The 22,713-nt window shown below is 40.5% G+C and overlaps 1 long non-coding RNA gene across 1 annotated transcript in view; it reads left to right on the top strand.

Moving 5' to 3' along the window:
• Positions 1-22,713, top strand: part of LOC310631912 — a 247,754-nt gene that overhangs the window by 161,506 nt on the left and 63,535 nt on the right. Inside the window, exon 2 of the long non-coding RNA XR_014490742.1 lies at positions 12,644-12,771. This is a non-coding gene — a long non-coding RNA (uncharacterized lncRNA). The remainder of the gene's footprint in view (positions 1-12,643; positions 12,772-22,713) is intronic.

The raw sequence follows: 22,713 nt of genomic DNA, 5'->3' as shown, positions 1-22,713 counted from the left end.
TAGTCCAGTATCCCATCTGTGGAAAAAAAAAACTCATAGGAAGTTTCTTCTCTTCCAGAAAAAAACCCAAAAGGCAATTCATTTCCCTCAAATAGAATGAATATGACCAAAAATACAAAACAAAACTATAAAGTAACTTTCAGTACAGCATTAGATTTGCTTCAGTTGCTATAGGGGTTGACTCTTCTCTGTGGGTCCAAAATTTATAGGAGGATGTGGTCTAGCACTGTTGATGACTTTAGACCCTTTAGACCTTCTGTATAGTCCTGCTGCTGCACTTTGGTTAAAGCCCTAGTAGGACTAATTTATCAATGGTCTATACAAAGGGGAAGGTGCGTCATTTTTATTATATAATGCAAGTAATAGTAAATTGCAATGTTTGACATCAACTGACCATTGCATTTGGGGGATTTTTAAGATTGCAGCCTTAAAGCATGGGTCAAAAATGAGTCAGCAAACTCAATTTCTATCCAAAATCATCACCATGTCAGCTTCTGGGGATGGATATCTGACCCCAGTAGAAGAGGTAAGAAGTAGAAGCAACTGGTTGTCATCAAATAATTAGTATTTCTTTGGCCTTTGCTGGAGTTCAGGTGGTTGCAAGTAATATTTAGAGTTAGGAGAAATTAGCACTTCCTTCCATACTGAATTTTGCTACTATTGTATTCCGCTGATGATCCATAAGAGTAATATATTTAGTCTGGATATTGCACAAGTCCTGGGAGGAACTAAGGAAATATAGTGGTTGACATACCTAACTACTCCTGGAGACTGTAGCTCTTACAATATCCTCCACCACTCAACAAACTGTCCTTAGGAGAAGAACCTTCCAAAATGTATGAAACTCTGCATTTTTAAAAGCAGTATCCATGGTAGGAGATACTGACCACTTCTTTCCTTAAGCAGAGGGCAAGCATCTCAAGCAATAGAGATTGCAAAGCTGGAGGATAGAGAGGTATGTTATGCATCTTATATTATATCACCTAAACCAACTTGCCGCTCTATGTGACAAAGGACCTTTTTCTGCTGCTAGTCTAGATGACATGAGTACATAGAAAAGATTAGAGGTATCTGGACTTTCACTTCAGATAGACAAATACTTTGGGCCAGTTCTGCATAGAGAACCTATGAGTTTAGAAATTCCAACAAATTTGATGTGGACCAAGTTAAGGATACCATGTTGCTTCAAGAGCTGCTAGTTATGATATGTCTTTAATGAGATAACCCAGGGGTCTTCAAACTTGGCTCTTTTATGACTTGTGGACTTCAACTCCCAGAATTACTCAGCCAGGCACGCTGGATTCAACTCCAGTGTTGAATAAAGCCTGCCAATGCTATATCACAAACATTCCATTCTTATGACAGAATAGGCTATGCTAAAATAGACCTGAATAGTTCAGGCCTATAGGGGGCATTGTGGCTTAGCAGTTAAGACACTGGACTGTCAACCAGAAGGTTGGCAGTTTGAGGCCCAAGTACCATGTGACAGGATGAGGTCCTGTTCCTGGCCCAGCTCCTGCCAACCTAGCAGTTCAAAAGCATGCAAATGAAAGTAGATAAATAGGTCTCTTCCTTGGATTTGGGAAGTTGTTGGCCAGCACTCTAGAGATGCCATGCGGAAGATATCTTCACTTTATTTTTTTTATTTTAATTCCATTTATATCCCGCCCTTCTCCGAAGACTCAGAGCGGCTTACAAACTTAGCAGTAGCCTTCATTCTATGTATATGCCTGCTTATTAAGACTTTCACACAACCCCCAAGCGGCATTATTACAAAGTCAGCTTAATTGCCACCAACAATCTGGGTCCTCATTTTACCTACCTCGGAAGGATGGAAGGATGAGTCAACCTTGAGCCTGGTGGGATGCGAACCTGCACTAATTGCAGGCAGCTGGTGTTACTTAAGGAGGCATTAGCCCACTGCTCCACCAAGGCTCTGTTGATAGCTCACATTTGCTTGTCCAAGAGAAGCAGGATTTTAGATCTTTATGTTTCCATTGTTTAACTGGCTGGACAAATATATAGCACCCCTCAGGAGCATTATACACCAAATATGTATTTTCCCAGAATCTTGTGCCAACAGCATGAACTCAGGAACAGATGCAGTTGATGTTTTTAATGCATGCTAATGCTTCTGTAGACAGGTTTTAATCAGAGTTTGATATCCAAATTCACAACTCTCCATAATCCTGGTGGGTAGATGTGGTTTTAAAAGAGCCTTCAATTGAAACTCACCCATTGGAAAAGAAGTCAGAATTCACTGGGGAAGTTTCAAGATGTTGACAGGCTGCAGAAACTGCTCACTCATACACCATCTAGCTCATGAATCATCAGATGAAGCATCACTAAACAGGTATATTCTGAATTTCTCCCCTCTTTTATAACATACTGCAAAACTATATTTGAAATTCACTAAAGGCCTGACTCACTTTCAGTGGCATCTGAGTTTACCTTTACTGTTTTGTTTTGTTGTTGTTTTTTTTAAAAAAATACACTTTAAAGAGATAAACGCAACAGTATTTCAAGCGGTTATAGGTGGTGTTCTTTACCTGACTTTTTTTTTAAAAAAACAAACAAACTTATCAACCCAAGTTGATAAGTTATAAATGTTTGAAAAGTATTAGTTATGCTATTGCAGAAGATCTATTAAGGGCAATGAGGTGATAGCCCAATTCCAGAAGATAAAATAAATGTTTTTGTATCTTCTGCTTATGGACTGAGTACCAGGAGGGCGTACTTACTAGATGCCAGATAAATCTTGTTGCCGTCTTGCTGCAGCCAAGATATGTGAATGAAGTCCAGGCTTCACACAATATAACAACTAAGCATTTAGCATTGTTATAAGAGGCCGAGGGTTCTCTGCCAGAACTAACTTAAAATGCTATCCACCAAACTTTGAGAATGTACATCACTCTGCATCAGCAACAGTAAGTTAGACAAAGTATGACACTGGATCCATTGAAGAGAGAGGGAGAGAAAGAATATGAGGGAAGATACTACTTTAAAATCTGAACAAGTTCTGTAAATACAACTTGGTTGTCTCTGGTATAGTCTGAAGACCAGATGAAGATGACCTTATGTGGAGTCAGCATAAAAAAGAGTTTCTGGATGCCATGGTTAGGTGTGAATGAGGAAAGGCCCTTAGGTATATTTTAGATAACCTCAGTTGTTTAAACTTATTCAGGCTTTCTCGGAAACTGAACAGAGAAAAGCTAATCTAACAAAGCTGAATATAGTCTCTTTCAAAAAATGTCCCTAAATATTATTAGTCCTCAACTTACAACCACAATTGAGCCCCAAATTTCTGTTGCTAAGTGAGACATTTGTTAAGTGAGTTTTGCCTCATTTTTGTGGTCTTTCTTTTTGCCACAGTTGTTAAGTGAATCACTGCAGTTGTTAACTTAGTTACATGGCGGGTGAAATGCATCTGGTTTCCCCTTTGATTCTGCTCATTAGACAATCACAAAAGATGGTTGCATGATCCTGAGATACTGCAACCATCGTAAATATGAGTCAGCTGCCACATGTCTGAATTTTGATCACATGACCATGGGGATGCTGCAATGGTCATGTGAAAAATGGTCATAAGTTGCTTTTTTCACTGCCGTTGTAACTTCGGTCATTAAATGAGCTGTTGTTAAGTCAAGGACTACCTGTATTATGATGCAGCAAAGAGAAACTGAAGATTGTTACCAGATGTGAGTTGCCAACTTTTTGATAAGGATTATGAGATTCACTATATTTACAGAACTTCACTTCACAATATCCTCCCCCAGACTTTTTCCCTTCCTCTTATTTTTCCTAATTTCTTTTCTGACATTCTGTTCTTCCTATCTATGCACAGAGAGAAATTCCAATAATTAATATGCCTCCTTCGAATCACAACACACATTTCAAAAGGAAATTGATGCCGTTTTCTGTATGGCGATCAGCTAAGCATAATCTGCTGGAGTGATGTGCTAAAGGTATCTGACAGGCAACAAAAATAAATGTGCTGCTTGGTTCTGTATTAATTTTTCACCTAATTTTCATCGCCACAGGGTATCAGATTTGTATCTTTCACTGGTACCCTGTTTCAGAGCACTGAAAGTCTTTTCCTATGATTGGTGTCAAATTCTTTGCAATTCTATTTATGGCAGTTCTTAAATTCCAGATGCTTTCAGATTACCTGTTCTGTGTTAACTGTTTTTTCAGGAATCCACAAAGAAAACACATGGATATGTAGCACAAGGTCATTTACAGCCATTAAATATGAACCAGAAAGCTTTACATTTATTCAGGAAGTCAAAATATGCAAGTTTCTGATTACCTGAGTTGATACAACAGACTTAGTTCTAAAGCCGGTTTAGCAAAACATCATTCACACAACATGCTAAGCCCAAACTGTTCTGTACCAGCCTGCTACCGGCCCTGCAGAAAAGGCAGGGACAACCCCTTTACAAACGGCAAGAGGCTGGAATTAAGCCTGCCAAATTTATTAACATAAAACAGAGCAAAACAAGACACCAACCATGAAACAGGAGCTATGAAACAGGAACTATTCAAGCGGTTGCCTTCAGCAAACCAGCCCTCCCACGCATTCCCCTTTTATACAGTTCAGGGCGTGGCTTCTCTCTGCCTCCTTCCGAGGTGCCCCATTGCCTTCCTCTGTTTACTCCTGATTGACTGCCTCCTGCATCAGGCATCCTTGAACAGGGCCAGCTGTGGGTCATCTTCATCCACGCTGTCAGGCTCACACAGCTGGGTCTCTGTCGTGACCAGGTGGGAGGGGCCTGGTTGAGGGCTCTCATCAGCAAGCTCTTCAACACCCCCCTCCTCCTCTGAGTCATCCGACCCAACTGCCAAACCCACAGGCTGACCCTGAATCACAACACAAACCAATAAATTATATGTCTGGTTCCAATATGCCCTATCATAATGCTTAACCAAAAACTGCCCAAATCCATTTTAGCCTAATTTAATGTATTCTGTAAACCTGTCACCTCGTATTATGGATATGTCTATAGGGGGAATTACTATTTTATTTCTCCTTGGGGCTAAGGGCAATTACTTCTTATCTATTATTATTGTAATTATGGCACATGATAATTAAATAAATCATTCTAGACCACCCTACTGACTCTTACTCTTGAAAAAAGTATTGAACCAGGAAAGTAGAGTCAACATTGAAAGCAGGTTTGTTTGTTTTTTCCTGGAGAACAATACAGGTTCCATATTCTGGTGACTATAAGAGAGGCTGAGGGAAATATGCTAGAGCACGGGTGTCAAACCTGAATGTGTCACATGATGTATCATGACATATCACAAGGTTTTTTTGCCTTTGTGGAGCTGGGATGAGAGTGGCCTGCAAATGATGCATCTGGCCTTGGGGTGCCATTTTGATATCCATGTGCTACAAGGACTATGTGAGCTTACTACAGGAAATATCAATTTCCACTCCAATGATAGAATCCAAATCCTAGATCCTGGTAGATAGATTGTGGATGACTTGGGGCTCATGTTACTGCTGATAAATGTCAGGTCTGTTGATGTCAGCCTTCTGAGGTAACATAGACAAAAAAACATGCACCCAGAAATACTAATTCTAGCTTTATTGTAAGATTACATTAATAGAATCTTGAAGTCCTAAAGTACATCTCCCCTCCCTTCCCCTTTACAGTCCAAGAAATTAGAAAATATCCCTTCTTAGATATTTGCCACCCCACAGTCCTTCTACAAGCTCAGCCGCTGCTGGTGTGATCATAGTCTAATCTGCAGCAATTCCACCTGTCTCCAGAAAGTAATTTTTGCATTCTATAATAAACTTGGTTGTTAATGAATAGATGACTCTGGCATATATTACTGAAACTTAGTTGTGTAAAAGTGGTGATATTGCCTTCTTGGAAATCTGCTCAGCTAGTTTTCAGAACTGGCAGCAACTATGAGGTCAGGATCAAGGTACTAACACTAATCTTACAGAATGGTTTGTTTATGCCATTGTATAATGAGATATGAGTAATGAGGTGTGAGCATCTGCGTATTAAGTTAAAGTGAAAAGATAAGGCAAATATTCTGGTGAATCAGCTGACCTGCTACTCAGGTTAGCATGTTGCATGGTCTCAGTTTGATTAACTTATGGTTTGAATTGGTCAGACTCCCCAAATGGGTCAATAGAGATTAAGTATATTATGTGAATGCTCTTATGTCACCTAAAATCTTCAAATGTAAGAGCTGGACAGGACCTTGGAGATCATATTCCAATCCCCTGCCTAGTGTCCTGATAACTCATTCTTACATTCTTTGACCTAGTCCATAATTTCTATTTGACAACTGTTTTAGTGATACTGTAGTCTTTTGCTCCCCTAGTGAAATAGTCACAATAGTTCTTTGCCTTTTCCTGTGAGTAAACATCAGTAGTTCCCTGTGAATTCATATCTTGGGATCAGTCATAAGAACTATATGGCAACATGGTGAAGCATCATTTTGAGTGAAGAGTGGCATAACACCTGACCTTGAGCTGCTGCTAATGAACTAGTTTAAGGAAGCAGCCAACTGGAAAGCTGTAACTATAATTTTCTGAAGATGCTGAAGATTCAAGGCCTCAGGGGTAATCTTTCATCAGTTTCTGGGGTATAATTAACTGTCTACATTTAACCATGATTAATAGATTTCAGATTCCACAGGGACACCAAATTTCTTTTAGATGTCATGTTTTCAGAAGAGTAGATGTCTGCTTGAAAGGGGAAAAACACCCTCAAACAAAACCCACCAAAGTTGTATTAGTTTGTTTTCTTTTTGTAAAGAAGAACATATTCTGTACACACTTGCAATATGAAGTGAAGCAGAACCCAACTTCTATGATACTGGGTGCCAAAGGTCCTATAAACGTGATGTCCCGTTGCCTGGAGGCGGTTCGGGTCTGGATGGGGAGGAACAGACTCCAGCTCAACCCCGACAAGACTGAGTGGCTTTGCATACCTTCGTCCCGGGTTTATTCGGACATTCCACCTCTAGTTATGGGGGGTGAACTATTACCCCCCGTAGATAGGGCTCGCAACTTGGGGGTCCTCCTAGATTCACGGCTCACTTTGGAAGACCATATAGGAGCCGTGACTAGGGGGGCCTTCGCACAGGTTCGCCTGGTGCGTCAGTTGCGGCCCTATCTTAGCCGGGACGATTTATGCACGGTCACTCATGCGCTCGTGTCCTCTCGTCTGGACTACTGCAACGCTCTCTACATGGGGCTGCCCTTGAGGACTACTCGGAAGCTCCAACTGGTACAGAATGCAGCCGCGAGAGTGGTGTTGGGAGTCTCCCGATACTCCCACGTTACGCCTCTGCTCCGTGAGCTGCATTGGTTGCCAGTTGTCTTCCGGGTGAGATTCAAGGTACTGGTAACGGTATTTAAAGCACTCCATGGCATGGGGCCGGAGTACCTCAGGGAACATCTGCTGCCGGCATCAAGCTCCCTGCGCCCTGTGCGTTCCCACAGAGAGGGCCTCCTCAGGGTGCCACCGATCAGAGAATGTCGATTGGTGGCCCCCAGGGGGAGATCCTTCTCTGTGGGCGCTCCGGAGCTGTGGAATCAGCTACCGGTTGAGCTCCGGATGGCGCCCGATCTTCGCTCCTTTCGTCGCGATCTTAAGACATTTCTGTTTGTACAAGCCGGCCTAGCCTGAGGGGGAGTGTTGGGGTTATTTTATTTTTGTTTTTTTAACTTTTCTGGGGGTTTTTAGTGTTGTATTTATACTGTTTTAATTAGGGCAATTTGTTTAATCTTTTTTAATGTTTGTATTCACTATTTTATTCTGCCCTGTGAACCGCCCTGAGTCCTCAGGGAGAAGGGCGGTATATAAATGTTATTAAATTAAATTAAATTAAATTAAATTAAAGGTCCTTCTTCTAACTGTCATTGAGTTTCTTGTAGGGATGAAGGACCATAAATGCAAATAAAGCAAAAAAAAATATTTCAATCCATTCAAATATAGGCCTTTGAATTGCTGTGGCAACAAAACAGAACGGTGACTTTGTCCTGAAAATAAAAGAAATTATTTCCAAATACAGAGAAGTCCAGATTTCCCAGCTAGGCTTTTGTCTCAGGTAGAATTGCAATGATCAAAGAACTTTAGTTTTCTCTTTCCTGAAGCAGCACTTTTTATAACCAAAGCTCCCCTGTTATATTTCTGCTCCCCCTCCCAATCCAACCAGCAAAAATGACCATGGTTCCCGTGGGACATTTAATTGTTTAGACTATCAGAATTTCTCCACACCCCCTCCCATCTTTGTGGCAACCTAGAAGGAGCAAGATGGTTGCAGTCAGGTTTGTTGTAGAGTTGACAGTATTAATGTAATTCTTGTCCTGTGGCAAGTGGCTGTGAGTTAGCTGTGGCAAGTTGGCTGTGGTGAGTTGTCATAAAACAGGGCAGCCTAATGTAAGTCTCATCATACCATTGCGATGCAAGCTCCACCCTTCATAGAACGTTCCAATGCTGCATGCACACCCATAGATTGTAGCACGACAGCATAATGCTGCTTTCATCTTCTTGACAAAAGCAACTGGATCCTATGCACAGTTGTAAACCTGCATTGTGTCGATGAAGATTCAGATATGTTCCTCTCTGCCTCCAGATAACAGGACTGGGAAAGCCCCTCTACTTATACCTGGACAATGACTTCCAGACTATGGGGTCAATAGTTAACTCTGTTCCCAGATAGGAGGAATCCCAAAGCTTTATTTGGCCAATGGGTATTTTAACTTATTGAGAGCACATCAGGGACACGGTCACAAAATATCTACCATAAGCAAAGTTTATCCAGTTTGTTCACAAATTGTAAACATTTTACAGAAAGCAAGCTAGTGATACTCCTTGCTACATGTTCCCTGTTACTATAGCCTACCCATTTTTTCTAGGCAGGTAAAAGGTAAATGTAAAGGCTCCCCCATACATGTGTGCTAGTTGTTTCTGACTCTAGGGGCCGGTGCTCATCTCCATTTCAAAGCCGAAGAGCCAGTGCTTGTCCGAGGATGTCTCCGTGGTCATGTGGCTGGCATGACTAGACGCCAAAGGCACACGGAACGCTGTTACCTTCCCACCGTAGTGGTCCCTATTTTTCTACTTGCATTTTTATGTGCTTTCGAACTGCTAGGTTGGCAGAAGCTGGGACGAGTAACAGGCGCTCACTCTGTTATGCAGCACTCGGGATTTGACCCGCCAAACTGCCGACCTTCTGATCGACAAGCTCAGCATCCTAACCCACTGAGCCACCGCGTCCCTTCTCTAGGCAGGTAAAAATACTTCCAAACAAAACACAGACCTCTAGCTAGCTACCTTTTAAAATATATAATATACACCCAGAATGTTCATGGGTAGAATTTGATTGATGGCATGCTAGTTTCCCATTAATTTATGAAATTATGGTTTCTGAAAAAAATTGAGAGAGGTAAGAGGATTTGCAAGCAGATACTTTGGTAACCAGCTTTGGTAACCAGCTTTGCAATACTTTGAAGCCCACAGGGTCACTTTTAAGCAATAAGATGATAGAATTCTCACCCCACCCACCCCCAGGCCACCTACCATCTTGGTTTTTAGTTTTTCTGTTCAATTTTTTCTATTGGTTTCTAACACTTTTTAACTTTTTATTATATTATAAGCTACCCAGAGTCACTATATCAATGAGATGGGCAGTATACACATTTAATACATAAATAAATCCTCCCTGCAAATTTCTGTTTGACATGGAATTTTAAACTGCAGCTACTTACTAACTAATTACTGTAGTTATATTTCTTTATAGTGCTTATCTCACATTTTTATTGGTTAAAAAAACAAAAAAACAAACTGAAGCTGAGTGGGATGTGCATGTTACATGAATGACTGTTGAAAGCAAAGGGAAAACACTACAGTGGGATCCAGTTAGATTCCAAAAGGCTATGGAGAAGCACAACACGAATGGAAGAGCACTGCCTGAGAACAAGGAAATTGGGATGGGGAAGCAATTTTACAATCCTGGAAAAGTCAGAAAGTATACAACTGTGTGATTTTTCTGATTCCCCCACCTACACACACATACTCTTGTGGTTGTTGTTGTTAGCTGCGAAGTCATGTCTGACCCATCGTGACCCCATGGACAACGTTCCTCCAGGCCTTCCTGTCCTCTACCATCTTCTGGAGTCCATTTAAGCTCACACCTACTGCTTCAGTGACTACATCCAGCCACCTCATTCTCTGTTGTCCCTTTCTTCTATTGCCCTCAATCTTTCCCAGCATTAGGCTCTTCCCCAGTGAGTCCTTCCTTCTCATTAGGTGGCCAAAGTTTTTGAGTTTTAGCTTCAGGATCTGGCCTTCTAAAGAGCAGTCAGGGTTGATCTCCTCTAGGACTGACCGGTTTGATCGCCTTGCAGTCCAAGGGGCTCGCAGGAGTCTTCTCCAGCACCTTAGTTCAAAGGCTTCAATTCTTTGGTGCCCAGCCTTTCTTATGGTCCAACTTTCACAGCCATACTTTGCAACTGGGAAGACAATAGCCACATTTTTCTTGGCAGGGTGTTGGCAGAGACATCACCCTGCAACACATACTCTTATATAAGAATAGGTAAAGGTAAAGGTTCCCCCGCACATGCGTGCTAGTTGTTTCCGACTCTAGGGGCTGATGCTCATCTCCGTTTCAAAGCCGAAGAGCCAGTGCTTGTCCAAGGACGTCTCCATGGTCATGTGGCCAGCATGACTAGATGCCAAAGGCACATGGAATGCTGTTACCTTCCCACCGGAGTGGTCCCTATTTTTCTACTTGCATTTTTAAGTGCTTTCAAACTGCTAGGTTGGCAGAAGCTGGGACGAGTAACAGGCACTCACTCTGTTACACGGCACTCGGGATTCGACCCGCCAAACTGCCGACCTTCTGATCGACAAGCTCAGCATCCTAACCCACTGAGCCACTGCGTCCCTATATAAGAATATAAGCACATAAACAATGTCCTGCTGGATGGGACCACTGGCTGATCTAGACCAGCATATTGTTCCCACTGTTTTCAACCAACTGCACAAAGAAACTCAGTAGTCTCCCAGAAGGTGGCCTTCAAAGACAGTTCCATTGCCATCCAGGCTAATAATATTTGTTTGTTTGTTTGTTCATTCATTTAATTTATATATTTCCTGCCTTTATTTTCACAAATAATTCAAGGGGCTGAGAACATCCAAAACATCATACTCTTCCGATTTTTCCCACAAGCATAACAATCCTGGGAGGTGAGATGGGGCCAAGCGAGTGTGATTGACCCAAGATAACCCAGCTGGCTTTCATGCCTAAGGCAGAACATGAACTCACGGTGTCTTGCTTTCAAGCCCAATGTCTGAGCTACTAGACAAACTGGTTGGCCCTATGATTTTCATCAATTAGTCCAACCCTTTCTTGAAGCCAGTCAAGCTGGTAACAGACACCACAACTTGTAGTTGTAAATTCTAAAGTTTTAATTGTGTAAAAAGAAAAACAAAATAAAAACATCCTCCTTTTGTCTGCCTTGATTCTTCCAGAATTCAATTTTCATTGGGTGACCGCTGGTTGTAGTATTTTCAGAAGAAGAAAACAGCTTCTCCTTGTCCATTTTATCCACTGAATAATTTTGTACACTTCAATCATGTTTCCCCTCATTTGTCTTTTTCTTCTAGACAAGAAAGCCCCAAATATCTTTCATCACTGAGCAGCTGCTCCAGTCCTTTGATCATCTGAGATACTGTTGTCACATCAGCCCTTCCTAGATATGAGCCAGACTTCTAAACCTGGATCCTCAAAACTCATTTCCTTGTATCTTGTTTTCATTAAGATTAGGTCAGAACATTTCTTCTGTAGCTAAAGACAATTTATTCCAAAATTCTCATAATATGCTAAGACAACAAAGGAGCAGCACAACAGGCTGAACTTTACACTACACGAGCCTAAAAGGTTTTGGGGTGAACCCAGCCAGCAATCATCCAAACTATCCATCTCTTTTCCATTACCTTCTCAGGGAATGAATTAGGACATTCTGTATGAAAAATTAATGCTTTAGCATTTTAATACTGTCCTTCCCTATACTAATGGTCTTTAACTGGGCTTCCATTTCAAAGCTAAAACTAAATGCTCACAATATGCAGCCAGAAGAATCTCTTTTTTTTTTTTTGCTTTAATTTTCTGTGGTGAAAAGTTCAACATAATTGAAAAGCTGACATATCATATTGAATGAATGTTGACTGATCCTAATTTCAGTCTTTTTCCATTGTCCCAATGAATTTTCTTCTAGATTAGAGGTTAACTGTTTTGAGCTTTCTCTTTTGTTTTTCTCTCTACAAGCCTTTAAATAAAAACACTGATGGGATTTAAAAAAAAAATCTCAGCTATCAAACAGGCATTCACAAAATTCTGAGTTCTATGTCATGATCACAATATCGAGATTAAAATAGATCAGCTCCCCAATTAAAAATCATGGTATTTTATGCTGTATGGAGTCTGTGATTAATGAAAATGTTATCATATTAATACCCTGTGAATAAAAGGTGTGGAAAGCAGTTTAAGAAAATGTGAAACAAGTAAAAATAAAAATAATTTTTTGAACAGGAAGAGATGAACAAGATCTTGGAGTCCTAATGGACAATCACTTTTAATATCAGCTCAGTAGAATAGAATAGAATAGAATAGAATAGAATAGAATAGAATAGAATAGAATAGAATAGAATAGAATAGAATAGAATAGAATAGAATAGAATAGAATAGAATAGAATAGAATAGAATAGAATAGAATAGTTGGAAGGGACCTTGGAGGTCTTCTAGTCCAATCCTCTGCTCAAGCAGGAAACCTTATACCATTTCAGACAAATGGTTGGCCAATCTCTTCTTAAAAACGTTCAGTGTTTAAGCATTTGCAACTTCTGGAGGCAGGTTGTTCCACTTATTAATTGTTCTAACTGTCAGAAAATTTCTTCTTAGTTCTAGGTTGCTTCTCTCTTTGATTAGTTCTATCCATTGCTTTTTGTCCTGCCTTCAGGCGCTTTGGTGAATAGCTTGATTCCCTCTTCTTTGGCAATTCCTGAGATTTTGGAACATTGTTAGCATGTCATCCCAAGTCCTTCTTTTCATTAAACTAGACATACCCAATTTCAGCAACTGTTCTTCATATGTTTTAGCCTCCAGTCCCCTGATCCTCTTTGTTGCTCTTCTCTGCAGTCTTTCTAGAGTCTCAACATCTTTTTTACATAATGGTGACCAAAACTGGATTCAGTATTCCAAGTGTGGCCTTACCAAGGCATTATAAAGTGGTATTAACATTTCACGTGAACTTGATTCTATGCCTCTGTTAATGCAGCCTAGCACTGTGTTAGCTTTTTTGGCAGCTGCAACACACTGCTGGCTCATATTTAAGAAGAGATTGGGCAATCATTTGTCTGAAATGGTATACTGTAGGTTCTCCTGCTTGAGCAGGGGGTTGGACTAGAAAACCTGCAATGTCCCTTCCAACTCTGATATTGACTAATGAAAGGGAATATTGAAAGCAGAGAGTTGGGATATGGGGTGTGTATGCTAATGACTTTGTTTGGCAGGACTCACTCACCAGATTAAAGATTGAACCTGCTGAGACTGGAATCAAAGGATAAGAGACAAAACCATTATTAAAATACAGGACATGTATTTTCCATATTTAAAGCTGAGAAATGAGTAGCAATAAGTCCATCACTACATAAGGGCAGGAGAAAAAGATTTAAGACTTAAATCCAGAAGTTCATATATACTAGATCAGATTGGCAGATTCCTCACTAAATGGTTTTCATTATAAGGGCTTCCTGCATCTGCAGTAAAATTAGTGTTATCATACAGTACTTTGTCCTTTTCTATGCTAGCTTCTGAATTCTGGTTAAATTTCTATATTTCTGGGCATTTATTCCCATGTTCTGTGTGAAGCTCTGACATCATACTAAGACATAAGCAAGCCATAGGCTATTAAACCTTGTCTTAGACATTCCAATGGCTAAGTTCATAAGGAGGAAAATCTACTGGACATATGCTCTACCCTCAGGCATTAGGGACCAGATGAGTAAAATCCCTTTTCAGTTGTTTTGTTATGTTGCTTGGTTACCATTTCATATTTTCTGTTATCTGGTTTTTTTAATTGATGATTTATTTTTAGGCTATACATTGTTCAGAGTCACATTGTTAGAATTGTGTAGCATTGTAAATTTTATAAATAAATATGCAAACCTCAACTATTTTTATAGCCCTATAAATTCCTGGAGAGGTTGGAGCCAAATTTTCTGTCTTTGCTAAAGCATAATGGGACACAAAGCACCCATTTCATTCATTTCAAATTTGGCTAAGAAGAGGATGAGTATATGGTGAAACTATATGATACAGATGAAAAGAATCCAAGTTTCTTTATGGATCACAAGCTGAACATGAGCCAACAGTTTGACCCCATTGCAAAAAAATAAACAAAATAAATCCTAGTCTGCCTCAACAGAAGCACAGTCAAGAACTTGCTCTGTAAGGGAGATGGGCAATTTCCAAATTTGTGTGTGTGAGAGAGAAAGAGATTCTAGGCAACACAATTTAGGAAGGACAATGACAAATAAATATGTGCCCAACCAACACAATTAAGAGTTCTGAAAGCAAAAACAAAAAGGGGTGGGAGGGAGGCTGAAGGTGTGCAGTATGCTTTGTTGGAAATGTAAATTTAGTGGCACAGATTCATCATTACTTCTTACCTGCAGACCACAAGGTGGTAGTGGTATATTGATAGAGAATTTAGAATTTACAGAGTGTCCCTCTTTCACTCCATCACTCTGATCATTCTTTGTCTAAGAGATGGTTAATTTCAAGTTGTTTTCTTCAAACTTTTTCCCCAGGCATAAATGTATAGAGCCAATGCCCCACCCACCACACTCTCTTCCTGGTACAATATAGCTGGTTAGGTGCTAGTTTTTACACAGCCCTGCAATACATTACCCTAAAATTACAGTCCTTTCTTGGACAGTTATAAAATCTTCTTCACTAATTATACACACATAGCAAACACTTTGATCTCTACCACGTCTAGCCTGGAGAAAAGGTAGGTGGGGGATACAAAATCATTGTCTTCAAGTACCTGAAGGGCTAATTGTAGAAGATAAGGCAGAATTGTTCAGGATTATTCTAGATGACTTGGCTTTTAAAAAACAGCAGCTTAAATTACAAAGAAGTAGATTTTGGTCAAACACACAAAAAAATCTAAAGAACAGACGGCCTGAGGAAGTGGTAGACTCTCACTGGAAAGGTTTAAACAGAGGCTGGATGGAGGATTCTTGCACTGGGCAGAGGGCAGGACTAAACTACCTCCAATATCCTTCCAATTCATATGTCCAATGTCTGTTGACGTTTTAGAGCACTTAATGTAAGCTACATTTACTGGTAGTCCTCAACGTATGACCACAATTCAGCCCACAATTTTTGCTGCTAAGAGAGTTGTTAAATGAAATTTGCCCCATTTTAGGACCTTTATTGCCACAGTTGTTAAGTGAATCATTGCAGTTGTTAAGTTAGTAACATGGCTGTGAAGTGAATTTGACTTCCCCATTGACTCTGCTTATCAGCAATAGCAATAGCTATAGCAATAGCACTTATATACTGCTTAACAGTGCTTTACAGTTATCTCTAAGCATTTTGCAGAGACAGCACATTGCCCCCAACAATGTCGGTCCTCATTTTACCGACCTCGGAAGGATGGAAGGATGGTGAGAATCAAACTGCTGGCAGTTGGCAGAATTAGCCTGCAATTTTGCATTCTAACCACTGGCCTCCACGGCTCTAGAAGGTCACAAAAGGTGATCACATGACCTGGGACACTGCAACCATCATAAATAGTCTGAATTTTGATCACATGACCATGGGGATGCTGCAGTGGTTGTAAGTGTGAAACATGGTCATAAGTTGTAACTTCGAACGGTCACTAAATGTTATAAGTCAAGAACTACCTGTACATGTGCAAACTACCTATATATGGTTGCAGATCTAATTGCAAATTTGGGAAGATAATAGTTGTATATTCAATCCATCATCATCAGGAATGCCACCTTAATACAGTAGGTGAAAGGAGGCATTTCTGCTTTGAACTCATAATATGGGCCTACTTTACATTTTGAAGTAATCATTTATAGTGAACTTTATTAGCTATTGCTCTTCCATTTGTGATTCTAGCTCCTGTCTCTATATAGTTTCACTTGCAGCTAACTCAATAGACTGCAACCAATAATGGACAGTTATCCTTTTCTCTAAATTTTGCAAGGTAGATTTATACAAAAAAATTACATGCAAGTATTTGCATGTTAGAGAAAGTAGCATACAAAAATACATACAATTTATTTATTTAAAATCTTTGTATAGCTGCCCTTAAAATTAATTCTGACCATTTTACAAAGCAACACTGTATATACAATGATAAAGCCAGCAAGAATAAAATTAGAGAAAAGAAAAAACCTGGTGCCATCACTGTGCTTTCCAGATGCAATCCAAATTCTCATCTCATCCTGACATCCCCCTTGTACACTGTATGGAAATCATGTACCAAATAAGTGTATGAGGGATAATTTCATATACAAATATATGCACATTTTAATGCATTCATACATTAATGCAGAAATCCAACAGAATAGTCACACTGATCCAAAACTGATAGGTTTGTTCATTCCGATCTGTCTTATTATCATAATAAGGTATGGCAATATATTATTTTTAAAGTTCTTTTCCAGCACATGTCTATACCGTAAAAGAAGATACAGTCAAGAATTGCCTGACTGCTTAATTGGTTTTTTCTCTGTGAGTTCACCTGGATTACTGCCAACTCAATCAAAAATTGAGGAATTTTTTTTTTGCACCATCGGTACTATTGCCCTTAGAGTACAGAAAGTGCTGTAGAATGTTACATTTTATAGCTCTTGGTTTGGAAAGCTTTGCTGGTAGGCAAATCTTGTCCCTGTCAATGAGATGACTTTATTCAACTAAAAATAGAACTTTTGTATATTATATACAAAGTTGGGCATTAACTCTGACTTGAATTAAGGCAGAAATGACCATCTTTTCCACGTCTGGAGATCTCGCTGGCCTCTAAGTTCTGTTCCATAAACTGTATTTTGTACAATCTGACTTCTAGAGGAATGTCTTTCAAGCTTTCCACTGGTAAACAATTAGATAAACATTCAGAAAATGATGGCACATTCTAACAACAGTGGAACCATGATCCAGAGATGTGGAAAATTCCATTTCATTTGATGTATTCAGACAAGCTAGATAGCCTTCTTTCAGGGATGCTTCAGGGATTTCTGTAGTAAGTAGAGAGTTGGATTCAGTCACCTAAATGAGCACCTGCAACCACATGGTTCTCTATTTCTGAACTAGATATATCAGATATAGGTATATCAGGTAGAAGCATTTGGAGTTACAGCACAGTAACAGCTTAGAGCAGTATCTCTCAACCTCAGCAATTTTAAGAGGTGTGAGCCTCCATTCCAAAATGGCTGGGGACGTCTGAGACTTGAAGTCCACACCATCAAGGTTGCTGAGATTGAGAAACATTAACTTAGAGAGCTATTAATTCCCCTTCCCTCAATGGCATCCATGCTGCAGGTGGGTGGAGTCCCAAAAAGTTAAGATGGTAGTCACAGCAATGTAACTGAAGCCCTTCCCCTCTTTTTTTAAAAAAAAATATGTGTCAACATTGCATACACATATACATTTCACTCATGCTGCCACAACCACTATCTTGGATGGGGGTTTTTTGTACTCTTCTTCTCCCTCCCATGATTGCTACTATCTCTCTTGCTTTACATTATAGATCAGGGGTAGGCAATTAATTTTCCCAAGGGACTACAGAAACTGGGTCCAACACATTACTTTGAAGGTATATATGCATGCATGCATAAACCTATGTAAATTGGGGTGGGAATAGCAGTCACCTACAAAATAAAAGCAATGCAGTTGTATTGCATGCATGGTGTATACTTATTTACATTTCATTTCTAATTTCCAGTTTTATTCATGTGGGTGAGACATTATCTTTTCTATTATGGCCCAACTCCCTCCCATCATGGTCTTGCGTCCTCCTCTTTGTTCCCAGGATCTATTAAACATTAGGCAACCTTATGGTTTCAGAGATTTTGGGTTATAGCTTTCATAGTCCCCTTGCCATTGGCTACAGCAGTGAGAAATGATGTTATTTGAAAGCCAAAGTATCTTGGAGTCATTAGTTTTCTTATGTCTGCATTAAAACCACTCATATTTTCACTTCTCAGTAAAACAGTGCATTCCAATTACAAAACAAAACCCCCATAATGAAGCAGCAAGCCACGTTGGGGGGAAAAAGTCTTTTGCCAGCCAACACCATGTGGTAAGTTACCAGGATTTGCAGAAGAAAATTACTGTGTCCAAAGTGCTTTTCCCCCCACTTAAAATAGAAAGTCAGATGCAAATATTTTAGAATCTCATTTTTGCGATTTAAACAAGGAGGCCATAAAAATTATGAATTAGTGTCATCCAATTCAGTATGCAGCTAAATCTTTCCTCAGCCAGATAACATTTCCATATTTCGACCTATAAAATGTAAACAACCAACACAATAAAAACAATGCCACAAAATACTCTTTCCCTGCTCCATTTCATGACATGCAAGGATTTTTCTTTTCTTTTGCATACAGCTTAAAATTTACATGAGTAAGCAATAATTCAGAATAATCCAGGAAAATATACTGCCAAATCATTATACTCATCATTATAAAGCTAGCAAGGTGGTAACATAGAAGAACCCCAAAAGCCAGAAATAATGAGGGTGCCAAATACCTCCTGATGAATAATTCACTCCACCTGTTCTCAACAAATCTCTTCCAGCCACCTCTACTGCAACAGTGTGGAAGGAGTACAAATTGGTGCTTTCAGCTGTGAGTCTTATCTTTTACTTAGCTCATTTGTTTTCAGTAATCACTCCTAAGCAGTTAGGTTGTTTTCCAAGAGGAAACCCCAGCTGAAACCACAATAATGGAACATTAATTCATGTCCTATTTGAAGCTGCTAATCACCTTTCCATCCAAGTCAGCCTCTAAGATAGCCACTACCAAATTGTTTTAGCAAAGTTCTTTTACTTTAGAACAGGGGTATCAAACTGGAAGCCGGGCCCACCCCATTGCTGGCAATGGCAAAACTGTCCTGATACGTTGCACGATATCACATGACGTCACGAGTTTGACATGTCTGCTTTAGAATAAAGGTCAGGATCTTAGAAATTATACATTAGCATTTTCCAATCTATGTCTTTCAGCTGATTTGCCAAAAGAGCTGACACAGTGCTAGGCTAGAGGGATAGAGTCAAGATCATGTGAAGTGTTAATACCACTTTATGATGCCTTGGTAAGACCACACTGGAATACTCAATCCAGCTTTGGCTGCCACAATGTAAAAAAAAATGTCGAGACTCTAGAACAGGTCTTTTCAACCAGTGGTACGGGTACCACCTGTGGTACATTGGCACCTGACAGGTGGTACACGACCATCCTAGAAAAGTGGTAGCAGGGAGAGGAATGAGCTGAACTGGTGGCAGCACTGCACAAGCCTGAGCGAGAGACATCTGGAGCTTCACGGCTGTCAGGGCTCAGCGGAAGTGCCAGGACCAGTGTTGCTTTACAGCTGATTGGTGCTTTTGGGGGGCTGTCAGGGCTCAGTGGAAGCACCAGGATCAGTGCCAGGCTCCAGCTGGAGCTCGGTGCTGATCCTGGTGCTTCTGCTGAGCCCTGAAGAAGCACCAATCAGCTGGAAAGAACACTGATCCTGGCGCTTCTGCTGAGCTCAGGAGAAGCGCCGATCAGCTGGAATGTTGCAGCATTCATATTTATGACAGTCACAGTGTCCCAGGGTCATGTGAAGTGAACAAAACCTGCTGTAACCACCCAGAAGATGGGGGGAATAAAAACCAAACACCCCCACCCCCACCCCTGCTGCCAATCCTCAACACAAATGCCAACAACAATGAAAACTTCGTATAGGAGGAAGAGCACCGCCGGGCAGGCAGGCAGGTGTATTGCTTGACTGTGGTTAGGGGGGGGCACTTTTTTCAGTGCCATTGTAACTTCGAACAGTCACTAAGTGAACTGTTGTAAGTCGAGGACTACCTGTACCTCATCACTTTTTTCCTTTTTGGGGGGGTCATCAAGGTTTTGACACCTTGCTAGGTGACTGGTGGTACTCAGATGTTGCCATATCCTAAAAGTGGTACAAGGGGTGAAAAGGTTGAAAAGCCCTGCTCTAGAAAGCATGCAGAGAAGAAGAACAAAGATGATTGGGGGACTGGAGTCTAAAACATATAAAGAATGAGAGCTGGAATTGGGTATGTCTAGTTTAATGAAGAGAAGGACTAGGGATGACATGATAGCAGTGTTCCAATATCTCAGGAGCTGCTACAAAGAAGAGGGAGTAAAGCTATTCTCCAAAGCACCCGAAGGCAGGACAAGAAGCAACAGATGGAAACTAATCAAGGAGAGAAGCAACCTAGAACTAAGGAGAAATTTCCCAACAGAACAATTAATCTTTCCCATTTGACACTTGACTAACCAACAGTATTCATAGTTTTGGTCCCAAATGGCCATGAGGTTGAAATTATGTGCCTTGTCCACATGTCTGGGAAAGGATTTTATAAGATCAAAATATACCTAGTCCATTAAAAAAAACCCACAGCAATATCACATACAAATCTTTCTCTTTCTCCATTTTGGAATCTGGATTTCAGGATCCTACAGGTTGTCCACCCTCAGACTAAGGTAATATTATTGTTAGCATTAAAAATCACAGATATTTGCATATCTTTGTTTGCTACTATCCATTACTAAGCTTCTACACCAGGGGTGTCAAACTCACAATGTCATGGGACATGTTTTGATATATCATGACTTCTTTTTCCATTGCCGGCAATGGGGTGGGTGCTGTTTCGCCATGATGCATCTGGTCCACAGACCAGCAGCTTGACACCCCTGTTCTACACCACAGTTAGTTCATTTGGTAGAAACTAAGGGTAGCTTTACATAATGTTTTCTTCAAGTTGCACACTATCACAGCCTTCTCCTTTCTGGTGACTCCAACTCTGCTAGAATTAATTTCCCATAACCCCCACCTAAAATGACTACATTGGCTAGGAATTCCTGGGACTCATACCACTCAGAGTCTATATGAAATGGGCAATTAGACCTGTAAATAAATAAATACACCTGGGTGGTACCAATTTAGGGAGCACTCCCTGTGCTATGATGCATATACAAGACACTGTTAGTCCAGATGACTTTTAAAAATCCTTTCTTTTTCAAAGTGCTACGGTTCTGCTGCTTGGTAAAGAGGCCAACCATCAAAATGAGAAGTGACTTTCTCCAATCATCAGAGCCTCTGTAAAGACAGGCCAATAAGAAACATGCATCATGATGTCATGCTACAGACGATATTTCTTTTGTACTTGTAAGCAATACTGAAACAAAAGTATAAAGGGCAGAGCTTGTGTCACAAAATCATGACACATAATTTGGCCTTGGGTGCCATTGTGTTCAGGATTGGACACCCATGCCATCATGGCAAGAACTGGTTGTAGGTTAAAAGTTTAACATATTTACACTTAGATCACTACGACAAGGTACTGGGAGCAGCTTAGCTGTTCCAGTGCTGAAGCAGCATTTTCCCTCTTAAGCAGACAACAAAACATGTGCTTCATCCATCATTTTATAGGGGTCCTATCAGGTGGTCCCCTAGGGCAGGAGTGGGGAACCTTGGCCCTTTCATGACTTGTGGACTTCAACTCCCAGAATTCCTGAACCAGCATGAATACTGTTGCCCACTTTCAGCTGATGTAGGTATGACCCCTCACCTCTGGTCCTTAAGTACTGTCTTTCAGAACCTTTGTGCTTTGGGCAGTGTGTCTCTACCCTATACATGTCAAGCTTGGGGTAGCAGGCAGAGTGAAAATGAAGAGAAAGAGCTGTCTCTCCTCTTTGCTTTTTCAACTGCAAGTTTAGTGCTCTTCCAGAGCACTAAACACCCTACAGCTTTGTAAACATGAGTTTAACACTCTTTTGGAAAAGCATGAAGCCTGCATTCAAAGCAGCCAATACAACTGCAAACAGGTTATGGGGGGGCTTGTCCACTCTGTAAAACAGCAAAGAAAGTATCAGCTCATGCATTCCCCCTCTCTCCCAATGCCTATCCAGTTGTTGTTTCAGCTGCCATGTAATAGGAATTGCTCCAGATATGCCCAGAGAGAGGGTAGGTAAAGTCCTCCTTCCCCACCCCTCCTTTACTTGCCATCGCTCTCAGCTTCAAAACTCATAGCCGGGTTGGGAGAAGTGATGGGCAAAGGGATGAGTTTTGACTGATGCTGTAATTGGTGAATAGAATAGAATAGAATAGAATAGAATAGAATAGAATAGAATAGAATAGAATAGAATAGAATAGAATAGAATAGAATAGAATAGAATAGAATAGAATAGAATAGAATAGAATAGAATAGAATAGAACCTTGGAGGTCTTCTAGTCCAGCCCCCCGCTCAAGCAGGAGAACCTATACCATTTCAGACAAGTGACTGTCTAGTCTTATCTTAAAAACCTCTAGGGATGAAGCACCCACCATTTCTGAGGGCAAGCTGTTCCACTGGTTAATTGTCCTCACTGTTAGGAAGTTTCTCCTTAATTCCACGTTGCTTCTCTCTGTGGTCAGTTTCC

This window comes from Vipera ursinii (assembly GCF_947247035.1).
Source record: "Vipera ursinii genome assembly, chromosome: 1".
Lineage (NCBI taxonomy): Eukaryota > Metazoa > Chordata > Lepidosauria > Squamata > Viperidae > Vipera > Vipera ursinii.
This window is presented reverse-complemented; position numbering and strand designations above follow the sequence as displayed.